Genomic DNA, 8,696 nt, shown 5'->3' on the forward strand with positions numbered 1-8,696 from the left:
TGGTGGTCACATCATATCTATATTGGCAGTGATGTGAAATCCATAGATTAGGGCCTAATGAATGTATTTCAATTGACTGATTTCCTTATAAGAACTGTAACTCAGTAAAATCTTTGTAATTGCTCCATGTTGTATATATCGTTTTTATTCAGTGTACTTTAAGTGCTGCCTTTTTGGTGTGTGAACTGTTGACTGCTCCTAACTTGCAGATGATTGTTGATACATCCACCCCATGCTGTCATTGTCCACTCAAGCTTAACATTGTTGTCATCTATCGCCCACCATGTGCCCTTGGAGAGTTCCTCAATGAGCTTGACACCTTGATAAGTCATCTCCTGACGATGGTGCACCGCTCTTCGTACTTGGCGACTTCAACCTCCTGACGTTTGCCTTCGATTCATTTATTCCCAACTCTCTCTTTCCCCTCATTGCCTCTTTTGCCCTCACCCTTTCCCAATCCCCTCCAACTCACAAGGCAGGCAATACGCTTGACCTTATCTTTACTAGAAGCTGTTTGCAATGACAGCAGTCCCTGCCCATCTTCCGAAAGCACCTGAAATCCAACCTCTTCAAAGAGTATCTTAAATAATCCCCTTCCTAACCGAGACCCCCCCCCCACAAAAATGTTTTACTTTCATGAACCAACACTTGCATTTGCTTAACAATTCCTGCCTCTAAATGTTTATTTAAACATGTTTATTATTGACAACTTTTTCATGTAAATTGATTCTCCTGTAGGCAGTCTATTCTATTAGACCCAGATATTTTATTATAAATGATGTAACATTCCAATAGAAGAGAAACTCAATATAAATGACTTTATTACATGTCAAGACAATGAGCAGTGGTCATTACCATCAAATAGACCTCAGACTATAAATCATATTAAAACAAATTTTCAGCAATCTAATTCATTCATTGATTGTGAACATTACAGCAAGGCCAGCTATCAGAAAGTGATTAGATTAATCAGCAGAGCTCAGCATTTGTATGGTTCGGTGGAGAAAGTGGTGTTCACCATATGGTTATACATGACAGCAGGGTTATAGGCAGGTGGATCAGAAGTCGTCATTTGTGTAGGGCCTGCAATGACATGTTGGTCAGATGCCATCTTCATATGACACCTGCCATCATATCAGGGGGCATCTTAACCCCGCTGGAGGACTGTGAGCCGGTCATGGCATAGCTCTGTTGGTTGGGGGACTGTGGGCTGGTCATGACATAGCTCTGTTGGTTGGGGGACTGTGGGCCGGTTATGATGTAGCCCTGTTGGTTGGTCATGTAGGACACGTTTGAGGTGGCCATGGTTTGAGGCTGCACTTGGATGGCCACAGGCTGGGTGGTTATGAAAGTGCAGCCCTTCTTGTGCTCTTTGATCTCCCTGGCCATCTGACACCACGAGCAACAGGCACAGAAGCAGGACGTCAAGATGTCCTCAAAGAGGCTTCCCTGTGGACCCACACAGACACACTTGTTTAACACTATCACACACACACAAGTAAACAGAACATACTACCCCAATCACAACATTTGTATCTGCAACAATACCATTTATGCAATGTCTATTTGTAAAGGGAAACATTTAACCTGAATGCCATATTTGTGGCGTATAGCAACCCGCATGGACAGACTTGCAGGTGGCACAATGATGGGCACCCCAATAGCAACCATGAAAGCAGGGCCTATGATGTCCATTAAGGGCAGATAGGTACTCTCTCCAAACTCTCCCGTTGTGGAGCTGGCATAGCAAGGACAGCACCAGAATTCATTGCAACCTGCACACACACACACAAACATATTTTACATTTTAGTCATTTAGCAGACACTCTTATCCAGAGCGACTTACACATTTTTATTTTTTTTATACTGGCCCCCCGTGGGAATCGAACCTACAACAACTGAGCTACATCCCTGCCGGCCATTCCCTCCCCTACCCTGGGCCAATTGTGCGCCGCCCCATGGGTCTCCCAGTCGCGGCCGGCTGCGACAGAGCCTGGATTCGAACCAGGATCTCTAGTGGCACAGTTTGCACTGCGATGCAGTGCCTCAGACCACTGCGCCACTCACTGCGCCACTCATCAACAGAGAGAGCAACAACAATGCAACTCTTATAGGTTGTGCCGATTTTTTTAAAGACAGAATACCTTAAGCTTAGGGGCTATGATGTCCCATGGATACTCACAGACGCTCATGTCCTGAAAGGAGTCAAAGAGGCCACTCTTCCAGCCCTTTATAGAAGGTGCTGCCACCTGCTGATGGACTGTCATGTTTGCTGCCATGGTGATCAGACCTGCCTGCAGACACACCGAAAAGGAAGACTTAGCAATCACAATAGTAGTTTGTTTGTGGGCAAAAATGCCCCAGCAGTATGCTTCTAAGATCTAGCTGAACAACATACCTGGAATCAATTTATGCCTATAGTTGTTGGCTACCGTATAAAAACATTCAAGGGGGCCCAACAAAAACATATTTGGAAACTAGTTCCACAACTTTTTTGACCTCAACCAACTTTTTGGGCAAAGTGTTTCATGCAATTCACATTTTGAGTTGAGACAAGTTGGAAAATATTAAGTGATATGGACTGATGGCTGTAAATTAGGGTTGTACTTACAGTGGGGAGAACAAGTATTTGATACACTGCCGATTTTGCAGGTTTTCCTACTTACAAAGCATGTAGAGGTCTGTAATTTTTATCATAGGTACACTTCAACTGTGAGAGACGTAATCTAAACAAAAATCCAGAAAATCACATTGTATGATTTTTAAGTAATTCATTTGCATTTTATTGCATGACATAAGTATTTGATCACCTACCAACCAGTAAGAATTCCGTCTCTCACAGACCTGTTAGTTTTTCTTTAAGAAGCCCTCCAGTTCTCCACTCATTACCTATATAAAAGACACCTGTCCACACACTCAATCAAACAGACTCCAAGGCCCGTCTGAAGTTTGCCAATTACCATCTGGATGATCCAGAGGAGGAATGGGAGAAGGTCATGTGGTCTGATGAGACGACAATTGAGCTTTTTGGTCTAAACTCCACTCGCCGTGTTTGGAGGAAGAAGAAGGATGAGTACAACCCCAAGAACACCATCCCAACCGTGAAGCATGGAGGTGGAAACATCATTCTTTGGGGATGCTTTTCTGCAAAGGGGACAGGACGACTGCACCGTATTGAGGGGAGGATGGATGGGGCCATGTATCACGAGATCTTGGCCAACAACCTCCTTCCCTCAGTAAGAGCATTGCAGATGGGTCGTGGCTGGGTCTTCCAGCATGACAACGACCTGAAACACACAGCCAGGGCAACTAAGGAGTGGCTCCGTAAGAAGTATCTCAAGGTCCTGGAGTGGCCTAGCCAGTCTCCAGACCTGAACCCAATAGAAAATCTTTGGAGGGAGCTAAAAGTCCGTATTGCCCAGCGACAGCCCCAAAATCTAAAGGATCTGGATAAGGTCTGTATGGAGGAGTGGGCCAAAATCCCTGCTGCAGTGTGTGCAAACCTGGTCAAGACCTACAGGAAACATATGATCTCTGTAATTGCAAACAAAGGTTTCTGTACCAAATATTAAGTTCTGCTTTTCTGATGTATCAAATACTTATGTCATGCAATAAAATGCAAATTAATTACTTAAAAACTCATACAATGTGATTTTCTGGATTTTTGTTTTATTGTACCTATGATAAAAATTACAGACCTCTACATGCTTTGTAAGTAGGAAAACCTGCAAAATCGGCAGTGTATCAAATACTTGTTCTCCCAACTGTATATTCCACGATTATTCTTTCTAGTTTCAGGCATGGTCCAATTATTGGACCAGAAAGTGGGTTCTTTCAAATCTATCTTGACTAACCAATCTCACTAATAATGAAAACAAATCCACATGTTCTGCTGTATCTGGTTAAATGCATCATATTATAACCTCTGAAATATATATTTTAATTGTAAATAAGTCCATGACAAGTATTTTCTGAACGGCACACTAGGAAATATGTCAATGAGAACACATCTATCTTCAGCCAACACAGTATTTTAAGTTGCAGGTCTCAGGAACCCAAATTTGTTGTGCGATCAACTGAAAAATGTGTTTTGCAAAAGCAAACTTCAGTATTTAATAAGTTCACATAAATCAAAAAGGCTGTGGAACTAGTTATGCAGATTGGTCTCATAGACTAAACATAACATAGTTAATGTAAATCAGAGACACTCAGATTAGTATGATGTGTTATGTTTTGTTATGGTTACACAAGATAGAAGGTGACTTAAGGCAAAAATCAATGGAGGGTGTTTGGTCAAGCGTATAATGAGAACGTCTGGCAACCTAAAGGTTGTATGTTCGAATCTTGTCATGGACAACTTTAGCAACTACTTACTACTTTTTAGCTACTTAGAAACTACTTAGCATGTTAGCTAACACTTCCCCTAACACTAACCCTAAACTTAACCCTTTTAGCCAACCGTTCCCCTAACCCTAACCCCTAGATCTAGCTAACGTTAGTGTTAGCCACCTAGCTAATGTTAGCCAAAACAAATTGGAATTCGTAACATATCATAAGTTTTGTAAGTTCATAGCATATTGTACATTTAGCAAATTCATAACATATTGTACCAATTTCAATTCGTAACATTTTATATGAATTGTAATTCATAACATATCAAACAAAAAGGATGATGGACATCCACAAATTAATACATACAGTGCATTCGGAAAGTGTTCAGACCCCTTGACTTTTTCCACATTTTGTTACGTTACAGCCTTATTCTAAAATGGATTAAATACAAATTCAAATCCTCATCAACCTACACACAATACCCCATAAGGACAAAGCGAAAACAGGTTTTTAGAATTTTTTCAAACACAAAACAATATCTACAAAGAAATGCATAATTTACATAAGTATTCATACCCTTTGCTATGAGACTCGAAATTGAGCTCCTTGAGATGTGTCTACAATTTCAATGGAGTCCACCTGGGGTAAATTCAATTGATAGGACATGATTTGGAAAAGAACACAACTTCTATATCAGGTCCCACAACTGACAGTGTATGTCAGAGCAAAAACCAAGCCATGAGGTCGAAGGAATTGTCCATAGAGCTCCGAGACAGGAATATGTCGAGGCACAGATCTGGGGAAGGGAATGGAAAAATGTCTGCAGCATTGAAGGTCCCCAAGAACACAGTGGCCTCCATCATTCTTAAATGGAAGAAGTTTGGAACCACCAAGACTCTTCTTAGAGCTGGCCGCCCGGCCAAACTGAGCAATCGGGGGAGAAGGGCCTTGGTCAGGGAGGTGACCAAGAACCCAATGGTCACTCTGACAGAGCTCTAGAGTTTCTCTGTGGAGATGGAAGAACCTTCCAGAAGGTCAACCATCTCTGCAGCACTCCACCAATCAGGCCTTTATGGTAGAGTGGCCAGAAGGAAGCCACTCCTCAGTAAAAGGCACATGACAGCCCACTTGGAGTTTTCCAAAAGGCACCTAAAGGACTCTCAGACCATGGCGAGGTGGTCTAAGGCACTGCATTGCAGTGCTAGCTGTGCCACTAGAGATCCTGGTTCGAGTCCAGGCTCTGTCGCAGCCTGCCGCAACCGGGAGACCCATGGGCGGCGCACAATTGGTCCAGCGCCGTCCAAGGTAGGGGAGGGTTTGGCCGGCAGGGATGTGGGTTTGTTTCCCACGGGGGGCCAGTATGAAAAAAAAAAACACAAAAAAACGTATGCATTCACTAACTGTAAGTCGCTCTGGATAAGAGCGTCTGCTAAATGACTAAAATGTAATGAGAAACAAGATTCTCTGGTCTGATGAAACCAAGATTGAACTCTTTGGCCTGAATGCCAAGCGTCACGTCTGGAGGAAACCTGGCAACATCCCTACGGCGAAACATGGTGGTGGCAGCATCATGCTGTGGGGATGTTTTTTAGCAGCAGGGACTGGGAGACTAGTCAGGTTCGAGCGAAAGATGAATGGCACAAAGTACAGAGAGAGATCCTTGTTGAAAACCTGCTCCAGAGCGCTCAGGACCTCAGACTGGGGGTGAAGGTAAACCTTCCAACAGGACAACGACCCTAAGCACACAGCCAAGACAACGCAGGAGTGGCTTTGGGGCAAGTCTCTGAATGTCCTTGAGTGGCCCAGCCAGAGCCCAGCCAGAACTTGAACCCGATCGAACTTCTCTGGAAAGACCTGAAAATCCAGCCTGACGGAGCTTGAGAGGATCTGCAGAGAAGAATGGGAGAAACTCCCCAAATACAGGTGTGCCAACCTTGTAACGTCATACCCAAGAAGACTCAAGGCTTTCATCGCTGCCAAAGGTGCTTCAACAAAGTAATGAGTAAAGCGTCTGAATACTTATGTAATATTTCCGTTATTTTTTAATACATTTCGAAAAACCAGTTTTTTACATTTACCAGACGCTCTTATCCAGAGCGACTTACAGGAGCAATTAGGGTTAAGTGCCTTGCTCAAGGGCACATTGACAGATTTTTCACCTAGTCGGCTCGGGGATTAGAACCAGCGACCTTTCGGTTACTGGCACAACGCTCTTAACCACTAAGCTACCTGCCGCCCATTCTTTGTCTTTATGGGGTATTGTGGTAGATTGATGAGGGGGAAAAACGATTTAATCAATTCTAGAATAAGTCTGTAACGTAACAACATTTGGGAAAAAGTCAAGGGGTCTGAATACTTTCCAAATGCGCTGTACCAGAAACGTAATATATCATACTAAATGAAGTGTCTCAGATTGACGTACAGAATAATACAAAATACTCTGAGACCACGTTGAGTTACTAAATATTTTTGAGTTGGGCCCCCTCTGATTGTTTATTTTTACAGAGTACAGACATAGGCCTAGATTCAATCAGTTCCAGCGATAACCAACAACTAAATAGCAGTTTTGTTGTAAGGATAATGTCACGACTTCCGCCGAAGTTGGTGCCTCTCCTTGTTCGGGGCGGCGTTCGGCGGTCACCGGCTTTCTAGCTGCCACCGATCTACGTTTCTTTTCCATTTGTTTTGTCTTGATTGTACACACCTGGTTCCCATTACATTATATTATTTCCCTATTTAACCCTCTGTTTCCCACATGGTTTTGTGCGTGTTTGTTCTTTGTTTTGTGCCTAAGACTTATTTGAGCTGGTTTGTTTTCCCTGCGTGGAAATCAGTGTTGTTTATTTTTAGAGTAAAGTACGTCCTTTACTCAGTTCTGTGTCCTGCGCCTGACTCCGTCCTACCGCTGCACATGGACACTTGGCAGCTAATAAGGATTCATTTCAGGCTAATCGAGGTGTAGATTTCAACACACATTCTAGTGTTCGAACTTGTAACAAGGCTGCTTGCTGATTTGACAGCTCTGACATCAGCTAAATAAAAACCATGAAACTGCTATGCAGTTGTTAGTTATTTATGGGTTCGTGCAGAACTGATTGAATCTAGCTCTTAAACTCATCAAAATGCTGCCAGGAAAGTACAGCATGACACAATAGTGGCCTACTGTTTGTTACTCATTCACATTCCACCTGTAACCCTGTAAAGATATGACCAACTGTTCTGTAAAATAACTACACCCTTTTTTTCACACTATTATTTACATTTACATTTTAGTCATTTAGCAGACGCTCTTATCCAGAGCGTACATTTTCATACTTATCAAATTAGTATTATCTATTTATAGTTTTTTATTATAGAGAAATAACATTTTCATTAAAAAAACACTAGGCGTGGATCTATATAGCCTATCTTACCTGTCCACCGTTCTCGAATGCTGTGAGAGAATGTCCTGGACTTAATCATGAAGCTCAATAAATATGTCTTGAATGTCTGCAGGTATGCAGGCTACTTAATAGAAAACGCACACAAAACCTGCAAAACCTGAATGGACATTGGTTGAGGGATTTTTACAGGAAAGAGAAAGTGTTAAAAGTGGCGTTAGGTTGGTGATTTGAGCTTGACGTATGAAAGCGCTTTACAAACCAAGTTATTATGAATTCATCTTTCAGATCAGGTTCCACTGGGATAAACTCAGTGTAGTTTGTAGTTTGAATGAGAGGGCACTGTGGGTGGTGGAGATTGACAGCAGACTTAGCCAATGGCAAATGTATACAGTATGCCCTGACTCTAGCAGCATTCACACTATGTCCATGTGCCATTCATCTGAGGGGCCACTGTGCTGCTCTGGTCATTGGGCCGCTACAGTTGTTTTCATAGGGATGTCACCTGTAATAGGCCACCTGTAGGTTATCAGCTATCCTAAATGTCTGGATGACAGATTAAAGTAATTCCCCATCAAGAAAATAATCACTGTAAAAGTACATTTGGAAACACTTTAGTGAATGTTCTGTCATAACGCCTACATAAGGTTGTCATAAACATAAGGTGTTTGTGCCGACTTAAGTCACATCTCTCCCATAAATATGTTACGATGCATGATGTTTTATCATCATTCAAATGATCCAACAGGAAACACAGAAAGGATTTATTTTAACAAGGCCAAAACAAGGTACCAGGACCAAGACAACATCTTCAATTTCTATATAATCTTTTCATGTTATGAACATAGTATGCAAATGAGAGGGTTGAGTAACAGTGACTAACATATGATATTGCCATTCAAAATGAATGCTAACTCCATGGCAATGGAGAGAAACATTAATTTAAGAAACATCGGGAAACAATTTCCTTCTAACTTCTAAGAT

At 42.2% G+C, this 8,696-nt stretch overlaps 1 pseudogene; it reads right to left on the minus strand.

The window, feature by feature from the left end:
• Positions 1–804: 804 nt before the first annotated feature.
• LOC121541200 lies at positions 805–7,837 on the minus strand (annotated as a pseudogene).
• Between the last annotated feature and the right edge of the window lie 859 nt (positions 7,838–8,696).

The sequence above is a fragment of the Coregonus clupeaformis genome, chromosome 27, assembly GCF_020615455.1.
Source record: "Coregonus clupeaformis isolate EN_2021a chromosome 27, ASM2061545v1, whole genome shotgun sequence".
In the NCBI taxonomy this organism is placed as follows: Eukaryota; Metazoa; Chordata; class Actinopteri; order Salmoniformes; family Salmonidae; genus Coregonus; species Coregonus clupeaformis.